Source organism: Puma concolor, chromosome B3, assembly GCF_028749965.1.
Source record: "Puma concolor isolate L17-30 chromosome B3, mPumCon1.1.hap2, whole genome shotgun sequence".
NCBI classification, from domain to species: Eukaryota; Metazoa; Chordata; class Mammalia; order Carnivora; family Felidae; genus Puma; species Puma concolor.
Genome location: NC_141672.1, coordinates 128206864 through 128233736, shown reverse-complemented (window position 1 = coordinate 128233736; position 26873 = coordinate 128206864). Strand labels below are relative to the sequence as shown.

General features: G+C 49.8%; 1 protein-coding gene across 6 annotated transcripts in view; it reads right to left on the bottom strand.

Annotated features, from left to right (window-relative positions):
* APBA2 (amyloid beta precursor protein binding family A member 2) overlaps positions 1-26673 on the bottom strand; it is a 275852-nt gene extending 249179 nt beyond the window's left edge. For 4 of the 6 annotated variants that reach the window (XM_086711371.1, XM_086711376.1, XM_086711375.1 and 1 more), the window contains exon 1: positions 26061-26226. The gene's annotated coding sequence lies outside the window, so the exon portion shown is untranslated. Of the gene's footprint in view, positions 1-26060; positions 26227-26651 lie in introns of those variants that run through there. The other 2 variants (XM_086711374.1, XM_086711372.1) reach the window with 2 other exon arrangements.
* Positions 26674-26873: the final 200 nt, after the last annotated feature.

The following is a 26873-nucleotide window of genomic DNA, read 5'->3' as shown; positions in this document are numbered from 1 at the left end:
TCTCTCTCTCTCTCTCTCTCTCTCTCTCTCTCTTCCAGTGCCCTTCCCTCTCAAAAACTAAATAAATAAACATTAAAAAAATAAAACAGACACAATAAGGGGCACCTGGGTGGTTCAGCTGGTCGAGCATCCAACTCCTGATTTCAGCTCAGGTCATGATCTCACAGGCTCTGCACTGACAGTGTGGAGCCTGCTTGGGATTCTCTGTCTCCCTCTCTCTCTGCCCTTCCCCTACTCACTCTCTATCTCTCTCACAAAATAAATACTTTTTAAAAGTGAAATAAAATAGATACAATAATATATATTCTGAATATATTATTGACTTTAGATAAGATGTATTGACATCCTTATATGAGAGCTGACACTTGAAGGACCTCCCACACTCTGGTGCAACTGACCATGATCATAGTACCTACTATAGAACACACAATGGGAGTTCCCATCTGTGGTGGGAGCTCTGGGAGAAACACATCCTTCCAAGAAGCTCCCACCCAACTCTGGGAACAGATAGGCATCCTTCAGATGGCCTATAATCATGCAGCCTTCAGGATGAATACAGGCTCTTTTCAAAAGCCAAAACAAACAAACAAACAAAAAACCCCAAAACCTTTAAAAGCCCTAGATAGGAGCTGGCATTAATTTGGTATGTCCCTGCTGATCACTGTGAACAGGAACGGACTCCTATCACATGTGCATTGCCTGCACTCAGAACCAGGCTCAGATGCCTACAGGGATACCGTGTTTGTCTGCTAGGGGGCAGGAGTGAGCAAATACCACCTCAGCCAAGTCAGTGCCTCCTGACTCTGACAGCAGAGGGTGTGAGTAGCTGAGACCAATTACCTAGTCCTCGCTTGTTGCTTCATTCTTTCTACTATGTGAGATACCGTTGATGTCTGATGGAAAAATGGATAAACAAAATGCGATGTATACTTACAAAGGAATATACTCAGCCTTAAAAAGGAATGAAATCGGGGCGCCTGGGTGGCGCAGTCGGTTAAGCGTCCGACTTCAGCCAGGTCACGATCTCGCGGTCCGTGAGTTCGAGCCCCACGTCGGGCTCTGGGCTGATGGCTCAGAGACTGGAGCCTGTTTCCGATTCTGTGTCTCCCTCTCTCTCTGCCCCTCCCCCGTTCATGCTCTGTCTCTCTCTGTCCCACAAATAAATAAGCGTTGAAAAAAAATTAAAAAAAAAGGAATGAAATCCTAAGCATATAAGGAACTCACACAACTCAGCAAAAAACAATAATAAACTGATTTAAAAATGAGCAGAGGACCTGAACAGACATTTTTCCAATGAAGACCTACAGATGACCAACAGACACAAGAAAAGGTGCTCAACATCACTTATCATCAGGGAAATGCAAATCAAAACTACAGTGTGATATTACCCTGCACCTGTCAGAATGGCTAGTGCCAAAAAGATGAGAGGTAAGTGTTGGCAATGGTATGGAGAAAAGAGAACTCGTGTGCACTATTGGTGGGGATGTAAATTGGTGCAACCACTATGGAAAACTGTATAGAAGTTCCTCAAAGTATTTAAAATAGGACTACATATGATCCAACAGTCCCACTTCTGGGCAAATATCCAAAGGAAATGAAATCAGTAACTCAAGGAGATATCTGCACTCACATGTCCATTACAGCACGATTCACAGTAACTAAGGTATAGAAACAACCTACATGTCCATCAATAGATGACTGAACACACGGAGACATACACACACACAAACATACAAATGAAATATTCAGCCATACAAAAAAAGGAAATCCTGCCATTTGCAACAACCTCAACGAATCTTGAGGACACTATCCTAAAGGAAATAAGCCACACAGATAAAGACAAATACTATGTGATCTCACACACAGAATCTTAAAAAAGTTAAAACAGAACCAGAGAACAGAACGGTGGTTACTGGGGTGGGCAGTGAGGAAATGGGAAGATGGTGGTCAAACGATACAGACTTTTAGTTACAAGATGAATAAATTCTGGGGACCTCATAGTGACTATAGTTAATAACACTGTATTAAATACTTGAAATTTGCTAAGAAAGTAGATCTTAAGAAGGCTACTGTATAAGGTGATAGAAGTGCTATTTTGACTGAGGCGATCGTTTCACAGTGCATACCTACGCACTATCATCATGTTGTACACTTCATGAAAACACATCACACTGTACAACCCAAATATAGAGAATTTTTATATATTAATATTATTTGGATAAACCTGGGAAAAAAAGGGAAGGAAATCCTGACACCTGCTACAGCATGGATGAACCTTGAGGACATTATGCAGAGTGAAAAAACCAGTCCCGAAAGGACAAACACTGTATGATTCCACTTCTATGAGGTTCCTAGTGCTGTCAAATTCATAGAGACAGAAAGTAGAATGGGGGTTGCCAGGGACTGGGAGGAGGAGAAAACAAGAGTCTGATGGGGGCCAAGTTTCATTGTGGGAGGTTGAAAATATTCTAGAGGTGGATGGTGGTGATGGGTGCACAGCAATGTGGATGTATTTAATGGCAATGAAGTCTACAATTAAAAATGGTTAAAATGGTATATTAGGTTACATATATTTTGCCACAATTTAGAAAACTAAAAAAAAATAATTACAATATCCTGGATATTGGAAGACAGAAGAGGGGTGATACTCCCAAAGCATTTCCTCTGCCCACAGAGTAGCCCCAGGTCTGAGGTCACCCAAAGGGATGCCTCAGTCTAAGAAACAATAAAAGCCTTGGTGGAGTGGCTCTGGGCAGGAAGCACACAGCAGCAAGACAGCAGAGGAGGGGAGGCAGGGGCTACAGAAGATACTCTACTCCCATGAGGAACTCAGAGGACCTTCTCAAAATCAGGGAGAAGTGCCTTTTCTACAGTACAAGCAGTTCACAGCAAGTCACCAGGACAGTGAAAATATGGAAAATCCAGGAGGTCTGGCCACGCACGGGCACCATCATGTGCTCAGGGGGGACCAGAGAGAGGCCGGAGGTGTAATTTGCAAACTACATAAGAGGTATTTTTTTTTTTTTTTTACCGAAGGTAAAGTTAATTTTTGTTAAGAACCCTAAGAGTTTTTAACAGACTTTCGAAATGAAAGGGCTCCCCTCTGCATGTGTCAAGAAAGACATTTTCTTTCTGACACTTCAGCAGGCCTCGTCAGGGTCAGTTCAAAGTGAAAACACACCTTCGGCATCTGGGATAAGGCAGACTTAGTGGCCCAAAGACACTCACTCCCTCCAGAACATGTCAAGGGACAGCTACAGGGAGAGGTAGTAGGCAGTCATGTGAATGACAGGGCAGGGGGACTTAGAGCATGACCCGATGTCTACAACAGCAAACAATTTTGGTGCAGAGAATGGCCAGGCCCTGCCAAGCTCCTAGGGACCTGAGCTTCCATCCCACCTGGGTGCATGCCTGCCTCCTCATCGGGCCACTGTCTCTGGTCTTCACGCAAGCCCGTGTACTACTGCTCTGCCTTGCTCCTGCTGAGGGCTGACAACAGCACAACTCTGCCCTGAATACAAATGTTTCTAGGCAAAACACAGTGAAATAAAAGCCACATGGGTCCCTGAGTTGGATCTGGGGCCCCTCTTCCGCTGCCCTCCCCTCCCCTTCTGGCTGTGGCTGGCCTGTGTGACCACACACGCAGGTGGCCTCAGAGATGAGCTGGGATCTGCCCAGGCCACTGTGGGGAACAGAACTGTGAAGCAGGATTTGGCTACACATTTCCCATTAAAAGAAAGAAAAATGGGCTATTGTGAGCAGGCATATGAATGCAGTGAAATTCTGTCACAGTCCACTCATTTGAAATAAAACCCACCCGATTGGGAACACCGTAATTACAGCCCATTTCCACATTCTGCTCTATGAGGCCGACTGTCGGAAGATCAGGTTTAAAACTGCATATCAAAGAGCTATTCCTCAGTGGTTCCCAGGAAATGAGGTGCACATGAGCAGATATTAAACCCGTCCCCACACACAGCAGCCCCCGACCAAGGTTCCTAAAAGTTACCTTACAGATTTCCAACTTTCAAGCAAGACATAATTAGGTATGTAAGTCCTTACTAATGGTGCACAAGCTGAGTTACTGGATTTTAACAACACCACCTCTCTGGTTCAGGAGCACCCGACAAAGCTAATCCCACTATCATGAAAGGCTGCCTGTGCCTTTTTCATCACTTAGAATTCCAGAACCCATCCCAAACTGCAGGGAAAGACTCAAACAAAAGAGAAACCGTGTCTAGCTAACCAGGGAATAAGTAAGTCCTTCTCAAATAATGGAGACCCACTGACCCAAGACCCTCAGATTTGCCATCTATCTTCCTGTCTCCATATCCGTCCTTCTCAAATAATGGAGACCCACTGACCCAAGACCCTCAGATTTGCCATCTACCTTCCTGTCTCCATATCCCACGTCCTGGGGGCTACCTGCTCTCCACAGGGGACTTCCTGTCCTGACTCCCGGCCATTCCTCTCACCAGAGTTTCTTGAGCCACAGGCAGAGTGGATTTTCTTGCTAGTTTCTCTTCCAGTGGGTTGTGACATGGCTGGCCTAGTTTTGCCTCCATCAGCTCTGAAGACAGCATGGAAAACCATGCAGCCTCCTCCCGCTGTGCACCCTCCTGTGAGCAGAGGAAATGAGCCTGAATGAGGCTGGAAATGGGGTGTCAAGGGGCCTGAAGGAGAAATGACTTCCTGCCTGATGGGATGCTAAAAAACAAAAACACCAGGTCTCGAGGCCACACTTCCAGGCAGGCTGCCTGTCTTCTCCATCAGACTTCCACCCTCCTGGGCCTGGATCTCCCATCCGGGAAGTCTCAGACCCCCCACCCCGGCCTGCCACCAAAGGAAGGCGTGGGTCATGCCACGGCACAGCTCAGTCCCCTCTGGAGGCTTAACCTGCACAGTCAGTGCCCATCATACTCCAAAGTGCCAAGCATCAGCACCACCTCCTAAAGGCACTAGGTGGCTGGTTAACCTCGTAAAAGGAGGAAATAGTGTCCATTATCCCAAACATGTTATTAACAAGTATTGATAGCTATAATATGCTCAACAAACATTCTACATGAAACTGGTGAAAAATAATGCAAAAATTCCATGGCGTGCAAAATAAATTAGGAAACCTAACTTGCAAGAGCAGTTCTCTGCCATTTGTCAGAAAGAAGCACCAAGAACTGGACAATGTGATGCACCAGGGCCAAGGCTACAGCATAAACAAGAGGAATCAATGTTTTTTTTAATGGTTTGAACAAAGGGATTCGAGCAAGGGGATCCCATATTCAACTCATCTCCTCCTCCCCTCCAACCCCGACCCCTCCCCCCGGCCACTGCTGCCTGGACTCACTTCCTAAGGGTGACCCTGAGTGACTATCACCACAGATTCTAGGGCCTGCCCCAAGGATCCAGGTAGGAGTTTTGTAACCTTAGCAACACACTCTTGGCAAAGTTGTGATGGGGCATTCTTTGGGCAGTCTTGGCCAAGGCCCACACTCCCCTGCTGGGAGCCACCTCACTGGGCTCCCCCAGCCTCTGACTTCCATATGCTGGCCCACCATCTGAAAAGGGGAGCTTCAAGAACCCGGGCTATATCCTACACTCTTCACCCCACCTCACCCCCAACTTGTGCACCCACAGGGCCACCACTATTGACCGGGAGGGCCTTACCAATTCAGGGGAGGAGCAGATGCCAGGCTGGCATGGGAGCCCACAACATCCCCCATTAGTCTGCCCCTACTTCAGGACCGAGCATGTGGCCTGAGGGGCTGTGAACCCACTCGGGTCCCATGAAAGGGCCAACCCCAGTGACGTGAAGTAGACAGGCATCCTGAAGGGGCCATGACAGCCCAGGTGCTCACAGAGCTGAGTAATCAACACTGCCTACAACAATGAGCCAGTAATAAAAAGGCACAGATCAGGAAGGAAAGGTCAACATTGGCAAATGATCCCCCAATTAGAAATCCAAGAGGAACAACTAACCAACCAGGTAAGCCAAAGGAGAGATTTAAGCCAGGTGGGCAAAGAGGCCAGCTCTTCAGAAGTCAACAGCTTTCCTGTATACCAGCCACAATCAGTTAGGAAAGGAGGCCAGAGGAGGGGATGGCCCCACAGACAGCAGCAACAGGAGCCACAAAATGCCTAGGAATAAATGCAACAGGAAATGCTTCAAATGTACACTAACAAAGAAATGAAACACTAGCAACAGATATAAAAGGCCTTCTGAATAAGTCAAAATATCCAGATAAGAAAATATACAGATGTCTCTTCTCCCTCAAATAAACCTCTAATGCAATCCCAACTGAAATCCCAATCAGATTTTGGGATGAATTTAATTTATTCTAAAGTTTGTCTGGTCAAGGAAATGTACGAGAAAGGTTAGAAAAACATGGGAAAAGGAAAATAATGAAGAGGCAGTGGCCCTTTAAGGTCACAGAGTGTGTATATATATATATATATATATATATATATATATATATATATAGTAGTATATATATAACAAAAGCCACAGTAACTTAAACAGGAGATGTTGGCAGAAAAATACACCAGGGGCACCTGGGTGGCTCAGTCGGTTAAGCATCCGACTTCAGCCTAGTTCATGATCTCACCATTCCCAAGTTCAAGCCCCGTGTCAGGCTCTGGGCTGACAGCTCAGAGCCTGGAGCCTGTTTCAGATTCTGTGTCTCCCTCTCTCTCAGCCCCTCCCCCACTCATGCTCTATCTCTTTCAAAAATAAATATACATTTAAAAAAAAATTTTTTTAAACGGACAGTCCAGACACACAGGACAGTCCCACAGCCCGGAACACAACAACAACTTCACACATGACAAACATGCATCACAAAACAGAGACAGAGATGGGCTATTAATAAATAATGCAAGAAAACTGTGTGAAAAACCTCCATCTCCAGCTTACACCATACCTAAAACTAAATTCCAGATGAATAAAAGATGTAAATGTCAAAAAATCTGAACTGTCAATATTAAAAGAAAATACACCTGTGCGGAAGATACTTATATAGACTTAGGGCAGAGAATTCCTTTCTCTAAGTAAAATACAAAATTCAGGAGCTCTAACTTAGCTTGATAGATCTGACAACATAAAACTTCCACATTTTTTGACCATCAAAGATGACTTTAAAATGAAGTTGAAGAATAGAAAACAATGGGGAAAAATAATCTACAATGTATATAGCAAGGGAGAAATAATGCTCATTATTCAGGTACGAAGAATGCCTTTTAATCAACAAGGAAAAGATGAACAGGTCAACAGAAAAACAGACAAGGGTGTGAAGCAATTTAGATTCCTATTAAGCACCTGAAGGGAAGCTTGTTGTTAAAATTCATAATTTTAAATAAGTGATAACTTTATACCAATACAACTGAGTGAAACTACAAAGATCGTCTTCATCTGTTGGGGAGGACATGGAGAAACAGCTGTCCTACACAACTAACATACTTTAAAATGGTCAGAACTTTGGTGAGATCTATTCGTGCTGGAAATGCTCAAACCATTCGGCCCCACAAGTTTGCCCCCGTAACCCTTGCTACAAAGACGTCCCAAGGCATGTGCAAGGATATACGTGTGAGACGCCACATTTCAGCATGACCAATGTGTGGACAATGGGAATGACCCAAAGGTCCATCAGTAAGGAAACAGTCAAGTATCGTGCAATGTTTTAGGAAGGATAACATTACTATGCACAGCTGACAAGGAATGTCTAAGACACATTGCTAGGGGGTGGGGGGAAGTCTAGATACAAATCACATTGATAATCTAATCTCAGTTCTTTGAAAAATATTAAAAATAATAAACAAATATGTATTTGTGTAAAATCTAAATAAAAACATTTCTATAAACAAACAAACAAAAAGGAGGAATCTGTACCAAACCTCAACAATGGTTGTCTTTACGGGGCTTTCATTTTCTACATTATGGATCCCTGTAAAGTTTGAATCTTTATAATGAATGCATATTAGCTTTATAACCAGAAATAAAATTAAGTAAAAAATATATATATATATATATATACACCTGTATAATATATATTATATGTATGTACCTATAGGTACATGTGCCTATATAGTACCTACATAGGTATATACATACATATATAGGTATATACATACAAGTATATACATACCTATATACACATATATATACACCTGTTTCTGCAAAACCAAGACCAAAAGAATCCCAGATCTACAGTATGTCAGACATCTTCCTCGTCAATAAGGCCAGGGTCCTTCTCAATTTCAAACTCTGCTGTCAGAAAAATGGCTCTTTCGTCCTCTAGAGATACAAGATACTTGTTAGAAGGCACTGTTTTAAAAACAGAGATGTATCTATTCATTTTAATTATTAGCTCTTTCACCATTAGCTAATGCCACTGCACGCAATCTCTGAGTATCACCAGGCAGTATATACCCAAAACAAGTTCAGTGTCACTCCAGTGTTGCATCTCACCCTTCTGACTTCTTCCAAGATCTTTAGGAGGGGGTGGAAGGAATATTTACCCCTGGTTGCAAACAATGCTGCCGACCTGGGGAGAGGGGAACTGGGGCAGAGGAAGGTAGGTTTCCCCAGCTGTCCCCTACTCAGGGTGGGGGAGTATTGCCTTGCAGGCCTTGATGGGGCAGCTTCTGGTTTTCAAGACTCCCAGTATTTGAGAATGGGACTAATAGACAAGCACTTTAAAATTCGTTACCAGAAGGCTCCCACCAAATGTGCTTCCACACATAGAAAACAGTTCATTTTTCCAATAACGTGCTTAAAAGTCCAATTTTGGGGAATTGATACAGATTGTCCCATATGAGGTTCTTCAACCAGAGGAAATTTCAAAATTCTTCCTTCCAGCTCAGCAGAGAGAATCCATGAGTCTATTGTTTCTGCAAAAGGAGGACAAAGATCCTCCTGGGGCCGCAGAATTCAGCAGATTTTCCTTGGATTCTCAGGGCAGCCAATGGCTCCAGGACAGGACACCAGGCCAAGTGTCCCACAATGGCAACCAGCCACCTGACTCACATGCAGTCTGAGCAGTCTCAGGCAGTTCAGGAGGAGAAGGCTTGGCATCACTCCACTTGCCGAATTACCAGAAAAATAAGATGTTTTTTTTTAAATAATAATGGCTCGTGAGCTCAGGGTTTGGGTCTAGCCCACGAGGCCAACACCCAGTGCCCCCCACATGGTGGGGGGTGGGGGCAATCAGGAAAGGAATGTCTCCCTGGAAGAAATGGTACCACACCTGAGTCATCAGCCCCACGCTGACTGGCCACCTGTGTGTCATTGGGAAGTCTCTGCAACTCTCCAGAGGCTCCCCCACAAGTTATTGGTTTCCTCTTGAAGCACCACAAGGAAATCCTGGAAGACAGGCCACAGGGAGCCAGTGTGCCATGAGGCACCAGGGGGTGGCTGGAGTGCTATCCACTGGACTGCTGTTCAATGGGGTCCCATCCAATGTGGAGGAGGGGAAAGGAGAGATGGGGGAGAAGGGAAGGAGGAGAAGGGAGAGAGAGGGAGGGAAGGCAGCCCCCTCCCTCTCACACCATCAGTGAGCAAAGAACCTTTCTTGAGATCAGTCTGAAGCTTTCACATTTGGTCCAGAAATTGTACTAGAAATTTATCACCAGGAAAGAAACAGAGTTATCTGCAAAAAAAAAAAAGAAAAAAGGAACTGCACGAATATTTATAAACAGCATCATTCATAGAAGAAGAACATTCAAAATAGCTCCGACGTCCAAGCCTGGGGGCCTGGGTCAATGAATGATGTGCAACAGCTATCACAGCCAGGTGTAGAAAGAAACACGATAGCCAGGGATCCTGACAGGGAGAATCAAGTCAGCAGCCAGGCAAGTGCCCAACTCGATGGGAGGAACCCAGTGTGAACAACAGTCCCCTGGCAGGGAGACCTGGGTGTTACAAAGTTTCTTCTGCTTGCTTACCTCTATTTTCTTTAAGTTTATGTACTTATTTTGGCAGGGGGAGGGACAGAGAGAGAGATAGAGAGAATCCCAAGCAGGCTCCAGGCTCCTAGCACAAAGCCCCACACAGGGGCTCGATCCCACAAACTACAAGATCATGACCTGAGCCAAAATCCAGAGCCAGACGCTTAGCCAACTGAGCCACCAGGCACCCCAACTTATCTCTACTTTCTTACACAATGAATTTGCAGGTATGGAATAACTAAAAATAAACTTTTTAAGATAAAAAGTATTCTCTCTTGCCAAAAACTGCTTTAACACTAAACTATTGAATTGAACCATAGGAAATTGTTTATATTTGACCACTTCTGACTTAACAAAAACAGCAGGTTCACACAGTTCAACTTGATGTTGTCATAAAATCCAGGTGAGTTGTAAGACTCACTTGGGAATCATTTCCTCTGGCTCCGGGACACGTGAGGGGCCCTGACTTGCACAAGGTCCTCAGAGGTGTAGGTACCCTTTCCACAAGCCACAGCACACAGCCTCACCCACCCCACCCCAAGCACCTCCCGTGTGCCAGATCCCACAGTGACTGCACACATCATCTCTCTCGTGACTCGTGCCATCTTGCAAAGCAGGTGTCACCTCTGGCTACAAGTGGAGGAGCTGGAAGATGCGCCCACCACTGCCCAGCTGGGCTTCAGGGAGCAGACTAAGCCCCAGGGAGGCCCTTACAATTCTCCATAAACCACAGCCATCCTGGCTGGCTGTGCCCATTTACAGGACAGCAGGGATCCTAACCAGGCTTTTCCCTCCCCCTGGGGACTCCTCCTTTCCCTGTCTCCTATGCCTCCTCCAAACATATAGGAAGTGATGCTTAAGTACATTAGAGAAGATGAAATTACCCAAAACCAGGGGATCGGCTGCAAGGCAGACCTGTTCTCCAGCATCCCTGCCAGCCAGCCCTTCCTACGGGAAAAAAGCCATTCCTACCACCTACTTGGTGTTGGCCATGAATCCTCAGCACCAGCTCAGCCCAGAGACACCCGGCTCCTTTCGCCTCCTCACTGGACCATCAACCACACACACATCAGCTTTGGTCCACATTGCCTTCTGTGACCAATGTTACCCCTGAAAAATGGCCTCTGGTCACTAACTGTAGGTGACCCAGGGACAGATTAGGGGAGGGCGGCAGCTCAGGAAATTTACACTTGGAATGCTTTCCTTTTCCAGCACACATAAGAAGGAACCAGAAGGAAACTCTGCTGTCCAGTCGTCGGACCGAGGGAAGCTGGCCTTCCTGGCTGGGCTTGGCTCACATGGGGGAGGTCCCCAGCACCCAGGCAGACCACATCTGAGACACTGTTATTTTCAAGCACCCAGAAATGCAGGGGCATACAAAAATATATATTCCAAGTTCTACACTGAACTTTCCCCCCAGTTTTCCTGCAGAAAGTAAAGAAAGAAGACCAGCAAGGACGACAAAGCCAAGAGGGTCTGAGCTGGATAAGGAGCAACAGCAAGGCTCAGACTTTACTTTTTAGAACAGTGTGAGGCCTCCAGGAAAACTGAGCGGGGAGCAGAGTTTCCAGATACCCCAACATCCCATTTCCCATTAATGTAAGATCACTAACATCCTACATTAATGTTCTACATTTGTTACAGTTAAGGAACCAGTATCAATGCATTACTGTTAACTAAAGTTCACGCTTTATTGATATTTCCTTAGTTTTTACCCATTGTCCTTGTTCTGTTCCAGGTTCCTAACGAGGACACATCACAGTTCATCATCATGCTTCCTTAGGCTCCTCCTGGCTGTGACGGAGTCTCCGTTTTTGATTCATCAGTGTTAAGGAGTCCCAGGCAGGTATTTTACAGACTGCTCCTCTGTTGAAATTCAACTGCCATTTTCCTTACAATCAGATGGAAGTTATGGGTTTGGGGGAGACAGACCACAGAGGTAAAGTGCCATTTCCATCGCATCCTATCAAGGGTGCATACAGTCAACATGACTCATCACCACTGGTGTTGACCTCAACCACCTAGCCAAGGCAGTGATGGTCAGGTTTCTCCACTGCCAAGTTACTATTTCCCTTTCCATCTGTGCTCTCTGGAAGGATATAACCCAGTACAGTCTCGTCTTGGTATACACACCCCCTTATCACCTTCTGATTTTTATTAGCCACCATCAGAATGACCACCTCATTCAAGTATGCATCTTCCTCCCTGATGCCTCCTTGCAGGACCCCTTTTGACCCTTTATTTTTTTAATGTTTATTTATTTTTGAGAGAGAGGGAGAGCACAAGCGAGGGGAAGGGCAGAGAGAAGGAGACAGAGGATCCGAAGTGGCCTCCACATTGTCAACAGCAAGCCCAATGTGGGTTCAAACTCACAAACCATGAGATCATGACCTTAGCCAAAGCCGGATGCTCAAATGACTGAGCCATCCAGGCACCCCTGACCCTTTATTCTTATATCCATTGATGATGACATCCCCCCCTCAACAACAAACTCACCAAATCAAAAGCCCCAAGGGCAGCATCCAGTCCTCACCACACTGTTTCCTGTGTGTATCAGAACCCAGCATGATGCTTTGCATACCACACACATGGAAATACTCGCCCCTGAGCTGTGCCAATGTCCCCAAGGTGGCCAGGCCACCAGGAGTAGTCCTTGGGCCAACACAGGCAGGGCATGCTTCTGGCAAGAGTCCAGCTCCATAGCTAATTGTCCAGGGCCAAAACTGCTACCGGCCCAGGCCCGCCCCCAACTCCTCCCACCCTCCCCCCACAATGGAGCACCCCCATCCTCAGCGGGCTCTTCATGCAGTAGGATGAGAAACTCATAGTATGATGCCAGGTGAATGGTAAGTGCCAAGAGGGAAAACAACATCAAGTAAGAGGAGGGGAGGGGAAATGCATTTCAGACAGGGATACCAGGGACGTGTCTTCACTGGGAACAGGTCTCAGAAGCAGCACCGAGAGAAAGGAGGGAAGAGTTAGGAAGCTATGTCTGGTCCAGGAGAAAGGGGACAGGGGGCATGAGGAGGCGAGGGAGGTGAGGAGGAGCTGGGTTCTGGGCCACCCAACTCTCTCCCCAGCCTCATAAACAAAGCTTCCACACACACGCTGGGATGGAGATACAGCTAGAGAGCACCCATCAGGGACTCGGAGAATCCATGCTTCTAGATGTCTGATGTACACCACCATACACACTAAACACGTTCCTAAAATCACAGTGACGCCCCCCACAACAAGCAGAAGTGCTCCCCACATCACAAATACCAGCCAGAACCAGGGCCGCAGGGCCCCACTGCACCAGGCTGGCTCCAGATGGGCCCAGGCCCCACAGATCCCCCAGCCTCTGCCTGCCTGGGAACACCCCTCAGGCATCCCTTCCAGCCCTCTGGCCATGTGGAAGAAGCCACCATGATGTCCCTGTGCCAAGTCAAGGCTGACAGTTCACCAGAGTGAAGCCAGGGACACACAAGGAACCCCCAAGCCTGCACAGTGACTCTGTCACATGTCACCACTCTGCCTCCTCCTTTGCCATCTCTGGAGAGAAACCGTGGAAAAGACCACTGGAGCAGGCTGGTTATGTAATGCAGTCTCAGGGACAGAGCCTCCCAGCACAGCAGGGGTACCACCCATACAAGGCCGAGAGGGATGAGAAGGAATTCACAGGCAGAAGGGGTAGGAAAAACAGACCAGGGAGAGACACAGGCAAAGACAGCAGGGACCTCTGGGGACCTCTGTGTGATGGGCAAGATGGCCTGAAGGGTGCATGGGGTGCATGATGGGAACCTCTACCTGGATTTCTGGGCTGACCCAGAGCTCATACACACCATTTCCCTCTACTCTGTCTTAACACTCTTGGATTTCCTTCATGCCCACCTGAAAGCACACAGCATCTGATGCTCACAAACCTGGGTTGTTTATTTGCTTGTTTCTTAAAATTCATTTATTTTGAGAGAGAGCCTGTGCGCAAGCAGGAGAGGGGCAGAGAGAGGGAGAAAGAGAATCCCAAATTGACAGCATGTAGCCCAACACAGGGCTCAATCCCATAAACCGTGGGATTGTGACCTGTGCTGAAACCAAGAGTCAGACGCATAACCGACTGAGCCACCCAGACGCCCCAACACCTGGATTGTTTGTGTCTGGTTTTAAGAGCACAGCTGCCTTCACATACAGGGATTAAAACTCATTCCATCTAGATAACTTACCCATGATAATTACATGCATATAGATCTTAACATCTTACTTAACATCTTACTTCTCTGATTTCATTTAGAAAGTACAGTTGGAATCTAAATATTAATAAGCACTTGTTGGAATAGCAAAACTTCATTATCTCACATTAAATGTAATCTTGATTTTGATATTATTGTTCCAGCAGTAAAATAAGCCATGAGTCAGTCAATTGAAAGTTCTTCTTGAAAATCTCAAGATGATGCACTGCTCTTTTTTTTTCCAGCTTTTATTGAAGAATATGTACTGAAAAGTTTCGTATCATAAATTGGAACTCACCCATGCAAACCACCACATGGCATGTTTCCAGTACCTCCAGAAGCTCTGCCTGGCCTCACCATGCCTTCCCTGATCACCATCTCCCAAGGGCAACCTGACTTCCAGCCCCACAGATGAGAGTTGTCTGTTGACCTGCCTATCAATGGAAACATGCAGTAAGGGACTCTGAGCTGTGGGTTTTTTTCACTCAACAGTAGGTGGTAAGACTCATCCATACTGTTGCACACACTTATAGAATATGCACTCTCAGCTTGCTTGATGGCGTTCCACCTGTGAGTAAACCTCGGTGTGTTGGGTGAGTCTTGGTGTGCTGGGTGAGTCTGCTGCCAATGGCATCTGGATTGTGTGCAGTTTGGCAATGACAGCCATGCTGCAGTGAACACTCTCGCGCATGCCTCTTGATGGCCGCCATAACAAATCACCACAAAACTGAGTGGCTTAGAACAACACACATGTATTCTCTCACAGCTGTAGAAACTAGAAGGCTGAAAGCAGTTCCACTGGGCAAAAACCAAGGCCTCAGCAGGGCCATGCTCCCTCCAGGGACTCAAGGGGAGAACTCATTCCTCTCTTCTTCCACTTTCTGGGGGCCATCAGCATTCTGTGACGTGTGGCCACATCACTCCAATCCCTGCCTCTGTGGTTACATAGGCTCCTTCTCTCCTCAAATTTCCTCCTGCCTCTCTCTTAGAAGGACCCCTATGTCTGCACTTAGGGCCCACCAAGAAGATCCAAGATTATCTCATCTCAAAATCCTTAACACATCTCCAAAAGCTTTACCATATAAGTTAATGTTTATGGGCTTCTGGGATTAGAACCTGATTATCTTTAGGGGCCAGCAAACAGCCCAGGGGCCATACGCATATTTCATGCAGCTTCATTCAGAGGCGGGTTGCTGATCAGAGAGATTATGTATTTTTAACTTTAGTAGGTACTATAAAACAGCCTCCCAAACTAGTTGTACAAATATATACCCCAGTCAACAGCGAGAGTTCCAGTTGCTGCCCAACACCTATTTTCTTTTAACTTTAGCCACTCTGGTGGGTATATAATGATATCACATTGTGATGGTTAATTTGATGCATCAAATTGACTAGGCCACAGGGTGCCCAGATTGATCAGTGTAGTATCTCTGAGAGTGTCTGTGAGGGTGTTGCTGGATGAGATCAGCATCTGAATCAGTGGACTCAATATAGTAGATGGTCCTCCCCCATGTGGGTGGACACCATCCAATCCACTGAGGAACTGAACAAAAACAAAAGGTAGAGGGAGGTAGAATTCACCCCTTTGTCCTGCCTCCTGGTAGAGCTCATTTCTTCTCCTGCCCTTGGATTGGGGTTTATACCCCTGGCTCTCCTGGTTCTCAGGCTTTCAGACTCAGACTAAACTACACTACCAGCTTTGCTGGGGCTCCAGCTTCCAGACCATGGGGCTTCTCTGCCCCCACAATCACATGAACCCATTCCTTATAATAAACACACACACACACACACACACACACACACACACACACCCGTATCCTATTGATTCTGTTTCTTTGGAGAACCCTGACTAATGCACATGTTTATAATTTATTTTGCATCTCCCTGATGACTAATAGAGTCAAGTATCTTGCCATATGCTTACTGGGATCTTTTTCAGGTGAAGTGTCTTTTATCCCCTTTTTCTACTCAGTTGTCTGCCTTTTTCTTATTAATTATGTAGTGCATTACTTTAAGGTGAGTAATTTGTTAGACTACATTCCACGAAGCACATGTGTCTGAAGGGAAAAAAACGTTTTTGGTGTCAGGGCCTGAGATGTGAGGTCCACCTGTGTCCACATGATTAGCTGACACGAATTCTGGACAAACGAACACCCATCATGGACTCCAGGCCTCTGTGAGCTTGCAGTTTCTAGAAGGAATATGCAGGAAAGCCTGGGAACTGGGGTGGGTGAGTTAAAAATAATCAGCCCTGAATTCATGACTTCTCTATTTACCTCCTGAAACCAAAGCTAATTTCACTGCAAGGATGGTCATTAAGAAAGTAAACTCTATTGTACCTGGGTGGCTCAGTTGGTTAAGCTTCCAACTCTTGATTTCGGCTCAGGTCATGATCTTGCAGTTCATAAGTTCAGGCCCCACATCGGGTTCAGCACTGTTGGTGTGGAGCCTGCTTGGGATTCTTCCCCTGCCCCCCCCCTTCTGCCCCCCCTTCTCTCGCTCAAAATAAATACATATACTTTATTAAAAAAAAAAAGAAAGTAAACTCTATTTGTACTTCTACAAATATGTGTGGATTTTACAGGACTCTTCTGGCTCAGGAGACAGTGACGGCCAGTCCCTCAACAAAGACATTCATTGGTTCCCTGCTGTGGATGTCATGCATAAGCATGGACAGGCTGCCATGCCACCAACATAATTATTTGATTTCTGCTGTGTAACATCAGACATTAAATATGCTATGGGTTGGTTTCTCTACCACGGTAAAGGAAGAAAGCAGCTTTGGGAATCAGTCGAAATGAACTGCAGTGTGGTATCAGGTGCTTGATAAAATCGTCAGAAGAGTGAGCCCTGAGACCCCCTCTCCAGCACAGTGCTCAGTGCTGCACCACACTCTTGCTTGCCTAGTGCAACCTCGTGGCCCATGGGCAGGATAAAGGTCAACACACAGGTACCACCCCCCCAACAAAAAAAGCTTTCTCTCAACAAATCACAATTTCTAAATAGCCCAACAACCAGCAAGCCACTTCCAGACTCTGTGTTTGACAGTAAGTAAAGGAGAAGACGTCAGCTAGTGCCCAAGCCTGGTCTGGCAGGCAGTGACAAGGGCCATGCTACAGGCCTCAGCGGGGAGAATGGCGCTCACTCCCATGCTGTGCCAAAGCAGAAAACAGGCTGACCATTCTCCAAAGAGGAAAGCAACTGTAACAGATGTTTTTGGAGCCATCACAACCCAGAGGAAGAAGAGCCACTGCAGCCACTGCAGCTCTAATAAGAGCCTGAAAAGGGAAGCAAGGGCACGGGGTGTGGGTGCCCTGGGGAGTCAGGACCACTGACAGGAGGCGTCTGGAAGCCAGCCCCCTGTGTGCCTCAGCACATCTGTCCAGCAACTGCACCTCCTCCTTCCTTCCCCATTCCCTCTGCCCTCTGCAACAGGGGTCAGTCCCCCTCCCTACAGAAGGCCAGAAAGCCACCAGAAGCCCTTGCAATGACCACCAGGCTGCCCGGACAGGGCAAAGATGGCCATGTGGCAGGCAGGGCGGCCACTGCAACCAGGCTGAGGCAGCACCTGCCACTGTGACCTGTGTCCCTCTGGTCTTTCAGTGCTCGCTGACAACTGGAAACTAGGCTCCTCTGTTTTCACGACCGTCCTTCCAGTAAGTCAGCAGAGCTGCAGAGGTTAACTCTATGTGAGCAAATTAATAATGTGATTTATGGTTTGTCATGGATTTTGTCGTTTTTGTAGAAGAACAGTGGCAATTTAATCTAGAAAGCCTGTAAATCTCTAAAGGGTAAAATTAAACATCCGCGCCAGCAAGGCTGGGACTTGGCAGCAGCAGCGGCCTCCTCCTACATAAGACGGTAGGGAGTGAAGGCCCTGGAGCCACATGGCTCTGAGAGGTGCCAGGATGCGGCCTCGGCCTTCTTCAGCCACGCATGGGCTCCCACACCCTCCGCACATGCCTCTCCACGCGCCCGTCCCAGCATCCTCTTGGCGCCCCTCCTGAAACCCCTGCATGGGCCCTCCACATGCTTTCAATGAGCCCCTCTCCCATGTTCCAACTAGTTGTGAAGTCTGCTGATAGAAAACACTGTCCTAAAGATCTCTCGGCAAAGTGCATGTCATTTTTATCCCACCTCCTCTGCCCCCAACCCACAGCAAGGACACCCCAGGGCCTCAAAGGGCAGCTCAAGGCCCTGGTGGTCAGGACATCCCTTCCCCCATCTCCAGCTCTGATTGGCACAAACCACAAATGCCTGGTGCCAACTACACAGTCCGTCCCTCCCCCCATCCCGCCCGCCGTATGCCCCACTCCAGGCTGCCCCCCTTCTGTCTGGAGGGTTCTTCTGGCCTGAACTCTGGAGAGGCAATCCCACACAGTCTTCCAGGATGGGGTACATGACCACTCCCACCCATACTGGGGCTCTCACCCTCCAATCTGTGCTTTGGACCCAGAGCCAGAATTAAGGCCTCTGATGCCATCCCACATTCTCCAGCAACCCCTCTTTGCTCCTTCTCTCCTGACTTCACCTAGCTCTAGACAGGGCTTGGGAAAGACAGGACAGAGCAGTTGTTCAGAAAATACCTGTTGAGTGGATGGATGGATGGATGGATGGATGGATGGATGGATGGATGGAGCTCCCAGCAAAGAGTTCAGAGGTATCTAACATGGAGGCACCTGTCCCCAATGCCTGCACTGCAGAGGCCCCACTTATCAAAGGGGGGTGAAAGACAGGTGAATGGCAGGGCAGGGTGAGGGGCTGCCATTTAAGTGCCCAGCACCCCACTGTTTCCATCAGTAGTAAGCCATGGATACAGGCTGGATAAAAAGAATGGATAAAAAGAATAACACATACAGAGAGTTAAGACAGGGTTCCCATAGCTAGCAGGGGGAGAACACTGCCACATCCAGGGGTCCCCCCAAGGCAGGAACCGACACGAAGCCGATGCAAGTCAGAGGTGCCTCTGCAGGCATCACATCAAGTCTAGAGGCACCAGCTCATCACTGATTAAGCACAGACCAGCCTGTGATCAAGAAGAAAACCATTACTTAATGAAATGCAATTAACTTAGAAGCCGAAATCTGTTAAAGCCCAAAGGACAGACACAGTCAGGAGTTCTGGGTCTGGAGGGGCTTCTGCTCTCAGAGTTTCCGACCCAAGAAACACCTCAGAGACGTCCCCGCAAGAACCAAAGGCAGATGGCACATCCATGCTGCCATACGTTGGCATGCTCCTCTCCAGCACCCAAAGGGCAGAGAAAGGCCATAAGCAGAATCTTCACAGTACATACACAAAGAAAGGCGCAGCTGGTAGGGGCTGTGGGTCAGGCTTAGCCCACCACCGCTCCCTGGAGAAACAGCCATCCACACAAGCAGGCTGTGTCAGGGGCGCGGTCTAACAGGCCAGGTGGGCAGCATCAATTACCCATCCACTGGTCAGCTGCCCACTTTCACTGTTACCAGCCAGCACCAGTTAGGGACCCAAGGAGTTCCTGGTGTCTGAGGCCCATCGGGCAGGCTGGGGAGAAACACACACACACTCTCTCTCTCTCTCTCTCTCTCTCTAACCCTGGTGACTGGCACTGATCAAGCAAGCACTTTACTGTAACAAAACGCTCGCCCACATCTTACCTCACTTCATCTGCATAACTCGGTGTAACTCAGCGGCTGGTGCGGAAGGAAGCGCAGACCTACGTGTGCCCTTTTAAGAAGGATTTAAGTCTGAGCAGCGGGGATCGCTGGCTGTTTGGAGGCAGACCAGGGCTTTCTAGAGCTTCCGATTCCCAACACAGGCCCCGCTCCTACTCTACCCCACCCATGACAGCTGTCACCAGCTCTGGATAATACGGACAGATGTTAGAGCACATGGCTCACTTATTGCACCAAAAGACCGAGAAACGTAAAGTGTGTTTTATTTGAACAATGCACACACTTGCTGCCGGAGGACCTGAGAAATCCATCATCACTAAATGCATGCACTCAGTCAGTAAATGGGGCTCCTGTTATTGAAACAATGGATTTTTCCAAGACAAGTGATAATCAAGCCAACAGGGAAAAACAATACATTATATATTTTTTATTAAATTAACGACGCATACAACAATTCAGAGAAATTCATATTTAGGGCTGCCTTGCGGGGGGAATCAATTCCAGGAATATAAATTTTAAATCAATTTTAAAATAGATAGATAGATACAATGTATACATACATATATATATATAAACGTGTATTATATATAAATATATCCCAACCGAGAATTCTAAATGCAAATATTGTTCTCCTCACTATTTACTTATTAGAATTTTCAGAACAAGGGCCTGAGCATTTCAGAGCCAAGTGACTCTCTGCACAGTTAATTCTTGGGGCAGGAAGTGCAAAGAATCCGTGTTAGCTCCAAGTGCAAAAAGGAAAACACCTTACAGACCCACCAACAGTGTTAGCTATTTTGCTGGATGGCAAGCTCCCAACCCTCTCTCTGTCCCCATGAAGGGCCCCCGGGCATCTGTGACATGTCCATGACTCTCCAAACACCAACCAGCACTCACGTCCCACTGGTCACAAGCTATCAGAGTCTCTAAGCACATGTTGAAAATTAACCCTTGTATGTATCACATGAGTGGTCATAAACCCTACTCACACCCACCCAGTTTAAAAACTTAGTATGATAAGAACTAAGCTGCAGTGGGATGGGAAGTTTGGGGGAGAACACGGGCCTTGTGCTCTCTCCAGCTGAGGCCAGAATCCCAGCTCTAACTGCCCTGAAGGTGCTCTCGAGCCTGTCACAGTCGCCTGTCTTCAGCCTTCTTGCTGCCAAGATGAGACAACAGATCTGCCTCTCAGGCAGATTTGGGATTAAATGGGAAATTATTAAAAATAGCAAACACCGAGGAACAGAACTCAACACACAGAAGTGCCCACCAACTGGGTGTTTAATTGGGTTGGTTTCTCCATCAAAAACCATCTTCAGATGGAGTGCTTCAGTTTTCAGAACCCCACCAGACGAAAACATTTTCTCAGTCGGTAGATGCAGGAAACTCAACCGCATGTTTTTTTCCTTCTTCATTTTGATCTTTCAGACACAAAACAACAGATGTAGCACTTAACCTGAGAACAGCACTTTGGAGTTTACAAAACACCTACGCTACATTCTCTTACAAGGCTGTAGTTGAAACTACCAAAACCTGACCCTTCAAACTCCCCAGTAAAATAGGAAAAACCACAACAGGCCTGCAGGCCACAAGGGACTCCATGAAGCCCTAGCCGTGGTAAAGATACCTCGCATCAGTTCAATCCTGGGGCTCACCTATGCCCCCAAAACAACCACAGGCAAGAGCTATAATGTAAGTATGACAGATGCGGAGAAAGACTCCCAAGGCCAGTGACCTGTCCAAGGCCCCAAGGGTTAGTGGCAGAGGCAGGTTCTCTGAATCCAGTTCTCAGTACTCCAAACCCCATCCTCTTTCCCAATCTCATGCTGCCTTCCTCCTTGTAAAACCAACACACCTTCCCAGGCAAGGCCACGGCACAGGCACAGAGAATCAGGTTGGGGGAGGCTTCTGGAATGGAAGGCTGGCAAACAGGGGCAGGCAGGGCTGCTGGGAGCCCTGAGATGTCGGGTCTGACGTAAGGTACAAGACAAGTTTAGAAATATCCAGATGGAGGAAGAAGGCAACCTGGGCAAGAGGATGCCTCATTCCCAGCGCCTCTATCTCCCAGGTGACTGTAGGGATAACGCAGGGCTGGCTCTGGCAGTAGGAACAGCCCTAGTGCACACCAAACAACCAAGAATCCAAAACGGAGTTTCTGTGAAGAATCAGAACACCCACTCCTTGGGCCGGCTTGCCTTTCCAACCGTGTTGTCTCCTGGCCTATGTGAAAACACGCCTGCACTGTATAATTCCCCAGCTCTTTCCTGTCTGCCCACTGAGCACAAGGTTCTGTGCAGAGCTCTAGGAAGGATCCACCAACCGTGAATACAAATGTGACTAATGTGACTACAGCTCAGTTCCAGCCCTGGGTCTTAGAAAAAGGATGAGCTCCCTGCTGAAGGGAAGAAGACCCCACTCCTGGGGGTCTCATTCATTCATCCACCACATAGCACTGAGGGTCTACGAGGTGCCTGGTACTGTTCTAGCTGCCAGGAATACAGAGGAGAACAAGGTCTTTACATTGGAGTGGTAAGAAGCAATTAAAAAAAAAGCAGCAGCAAGGGGTGCCTGGGTGGTGCAGTCAGTTAAGTGTCTGACTTCAGCTCAGGTCATTGTGAGTTCAAGCCCCACATCAGGCTCCATGCTGACAGCGGGGAGCCTGCTTGGGATTCTCTCTCCCTGTCTGCCCCTCCCCCACTCATGCTCTCTCTGTCTCTCTCTCTCTCTCTCTCTCTCTCTCTCTCTCTCAAAAATAAATAAATAAATAAACTTTAAAAAAAAAACAGTATGGAAATAACAAATCAAAGGTTAAGTACTAAGATGAAACACAAAGCAAGAAGAAAGGGGGAGGTGATGGAGGGAACCGGTACAGAGACAGAGATCTGTGAGGGAGAAAGCAAGGTGGACACCTGGAGGCCATGCCAAGGAGAGGGAAAAGCAGGTGCAAATGTCCTGAGGCAAGTATGATCTTGGCAAATTTGAGAACCAGGGGATAAGAGGAAAGCAGTCCACATTTAGCTGGGATCATCAAGGATGGACACAATGGCCGCAGGCCAAGGCGGCAGGCAAGCACAGGGTGGGAACAACCCAGGACAAGCCTGGGCAGTGATCCTGTCTGCCTAGAGGAACCAGACCAAGGGAGGTGCATGTGGAGTAGGCACTGGGAAGCCACTGAGGACTTGAGCAAGAAACACCAGACCTGGCCTAGGCCCCATCTGCTGAGAGGCAACCCTGCAGCCCAACTTAAAAACCCCAGAGCCAGCCAAGAAATCCTAATTCACAGAGCAATGGCACCCCACCAATATGTAGGGCTCCCAAGCAGACTGGGGAACCGTAAGCCCCATGGAGAGAGCCTGGCTTTGTGACCTTGAGGTTACTGTCCTCCCTGGGCTCCCTCGTGTGTCCGAGAGAGGACAGGGAGAGAATGAACTGACTTCAGGAAAGGCGAGGGAAGACAGCCCACGCCAGCTGACTCAGCCTATGCCAGCAGGCTCCTCAGAGACACAAACTGGACCCAACCCAGGTGGTGGGCGGGGGACACAGAGAGGGGGATGGAGCCACAGAATCCTCCCTGTGGGCACATGGTCCAACCACCAACAGGCACCTGGGCTGCCTTTTGGTGAGCAATCATCAGATGGGACTTACATTAGGGACTGAGCTGCATGACAGTCCATGCCTACACCTGCCCATTCGTCACGGCCACCTGGCAAGGTCAGAAGTATTGGCACCTGGGCTCTCCCTCTCTCCATTTCTCTAAGGCCGAGTTGCAAGGCAGGCATGCTCCTTTCTGCCACTTGTTCCAGAAAGCCCTTAAGGTCAGCAGCTGATGTGTTCAGGGCCTCTGTGCCCACCTGCCCTCCCCTGACAACAAAGGTCTCTCCAAGAGTTCCAACTGTGGTGTCACCAGAGGCCCTTACCTGTTGAGTCACCAGGTCCAGCAAGCCGAGCCAGGATAGGGAGAAGCCGAGGCCTAGGGGGTCCCCTGTGTATCTCTCCCCCGAGACAAGCCACACAGTCACCCAATCCAAACAAAGTCCAGCCCGATGCCAACCTCCCCATCCAATGTGTCTTTCCTCTGAATTCCTCAGTTGTGTCTAGGAAACATCAAGGTGTTGTAGCGCTCCCTCTCAGCTTCCAGGGGTGCGACTGGTGTCTTTTACAATTATCTTTTATTTTTATCCAGCATTTCTTAGCTCGGTTGGCAAATTGAATTATTTATGCACCTCCATTTCACAATCCATCCCCACCAATTATTCCTGTGAAACTAATATTTTATATTTAAAAAGGTGGCAGGGAGGGAGACAACTACTCAGAGGATGATCATGCAAACAAGTTAACGAGCCACACTCGGCCTTGGGTGTCCGAGGAAGCACATACCGGGGAAGAGAGTAAGAAGTTGACCACCACAAGCTTCACTCTCCTGACAGGCCTACCCCACCTCTCTCTCTCTCTCTCACACACACACACACACACACACACACACACACACACACACATACACACACACACACACACACACATACACACACACCCCATCTGGTTCAGCCTGCACATCTCCCAGGCGCAGAAGCCCAGTACTGGCTGGACGTGGAAAGGCAGGCAGTGGGGGGAGGGGCACCACAGTGCCCCCTAACAAACGACAAGAGGTCTGGAGAGAGAGCTGCCCACAGAAGACCCCGGCAGTGCCCCATCACTACTGCCATCACCAGACGCAAGCCCCGCTCTGGACACCACTCCAAGGGTCTCCTGGCCAGTGCTGGGGGCACCCCCTGGAGAGGCTGCCAGCTCAGGGAGCTGACCTCCAGCAAGCTCCAACTGGTCCACTAACTCCCTGGACACTGCCCAGAGTCCCAGCAGCTCCCAAGCCGATGTGGTCCTTCATCCAGGAGACCCACTCCAGCCCAGGCTGCAGACGCAAGCAGTGGAGATCGCCACCCTGGAGTGAGGACACAGGGCAGGACATCCTGGCAGCTCTGGACTAAGAAACAGGACCGTGTGCCTTGCATGGTGGCGGCTGCCCACAAGAGGAGAAGCCCCCGCTATCACCTCAGGAGGAGGAGGTCTAACCCGGAGGCCGGGTACCCACGGAGCACCTCATATGTGTACTTCAGGAAAAGTTGTCCCGCTTCTTCTCCAGAAGCTTGAGGGTCATCATTTCTAAAACCACTGTTGTTTCTTAAACCGACATTGGGTGGGGGGCGGAGTCCCAGAAAAGAGGGCAGAGGCTGAAGAGGCCAAGGACCACCCCACCCACAGGAAGAAGTGCTGGGATGGGATTCCTGATTGGGGGTACTTCACCGTCTGCATGGCCATTTGTGAGTTTGTTTTAACCGCAGATTTGAGTCCGGTCCCTGTCAGGCAGTGAACGAACTGATCTGAAAGAATTAAGTCCTCCTCCTGCAAGTAAATACGAAGTTAAGACCAGCAGGCTCAATCTCAGCCTCCGAGCACCGGGAGGCTCAGACAGGGCGGGCCCCTCGCGGGCGCCCTCCGGACCTTTCCTCGGCGCCCGGCCCCGGGCAAGTTCGCCCCCAGCCTCGGCACACCAAGGCCCGCCACCCGACCCGACCCGCGCCGCGCAAAGCCCGGCTTGGGGGCCGGGGGCTCGATGTCCGCCCGGATCGTCGGTGGCCCGATGCCCCAACAGCAACCTGGCCAGGCTGTGCCCTCCGTGAGGCAGGGGCCGACGCGAGTGGCGGGTTGCGCCGCACCCCCAGCCCCGTGCCGGTGGCCCAGGGGAACCAGGGGGTGGAATTTTTAATTGAGGAGTTTTTCCCTCTGGGCCTCATTATAAAGGGAAATTGGGGGGGGGGGGGGTGGCGAAGACCGGGGCTGGCCTTCCCGGGAGGCAGGGAACCCATAAGCGACCCCAAACTCAGGACTTGCTCTGCACGGGGACTTGGTGCCAGCGCCAAGCGGGGCCGCGGTACGCACCAGCGGCCCGGCCAGCCCGGCGGGACCGGAACGGGCAGCCACCGCCGGCCAGCGCCCCTTGTCCGCGCAGGGTCGTCCCTCACCGCGGCGCCCCCCGCCGGGCATGCGCTAGCCTCCGGCTCGGCCTCGCCGCGCCCGCCCGCCGGTCGGAAGGGGCGCCGGTCCTCACCCCCAGACTCCAGCGGCGCCCGGTGGCGCCGCAGTGCCGCCGGGTCCGGGGGGCAGCGCTCGGGCCGCGGCATCCGCGCCCCGCCCCGCGTCCCGGGTCCCCCCACCCCCGCGCCGCGCCGGCCCGGGAGCCCCCAGGCTGCGGCCGCGGCCCCCAGCTTACCTGGGCCGGGCGCCGGGCTGCGCGGGTCCACGGCAGCCCCCGCCCCGCCGCCTCCGGCTCCGTCCGCGAGGCCGAGCGCCCGGCCGCCGCCGCAGCTCTTTGTGAGCCCGCGCCGAGCCGCACACCGAGACTGCTAATGAGCCCGGGAAGCTGAATAGCGGCGGGCGCGCCCCGGACGCGGCGTACGGCACGCAGGGCCGCCTCTGCCGGGCGCACGCGGCGCGGCCGCCCGGCGCTCCCCGCACCGGCCTGCGGCGGCCGCCCGGCGCCCGCACCACCGCCCCGCCCGGCCTCGCCCGCCGCCCCCCACCCACAGCGCCGGCAAGCCGCGCGGGTCGGAAAACGCCCGCGGGCGAGACCGTGCGGCGGGAAGAAAGGGAGGACAAAGATGCGTTAATGCCCAGCCCCCTCCCCGAGCCCGGCGCCGGGACAGTCGGCGGGGCGGGCGGGCGCACCTGGGGCCCCGGGCTCTTCGGGGCTGAGCTCGAGGACCGGGACCGGAGCCCGGGCTCTGGAAGCCGCGGCGCTCCGACACCCCCCCCCCCCCACGGGACCCTGGGGAGCACACAGATTCCCGGGAGCGCCCCGGACCTGCCGGATCGGGAGCCGTAGTGGTCTAGTCCTCTGGCAGGTCGAACAGGTGACGGCGAGCTCCACCGCGCCCGCACTCTGCCCCCGGCGCCGCGCTGCCCCCTGGCGGGCTCGGGAGCTCGTGCCGCGTCGTGGGGCCGAGGCGACCGCGCCCTGCTCGGCCCCGCGCGGCCGCGTGCGGAGGCCCCAGGCGAGAAGCCCTCGGGGATCACAGCCTCTAGG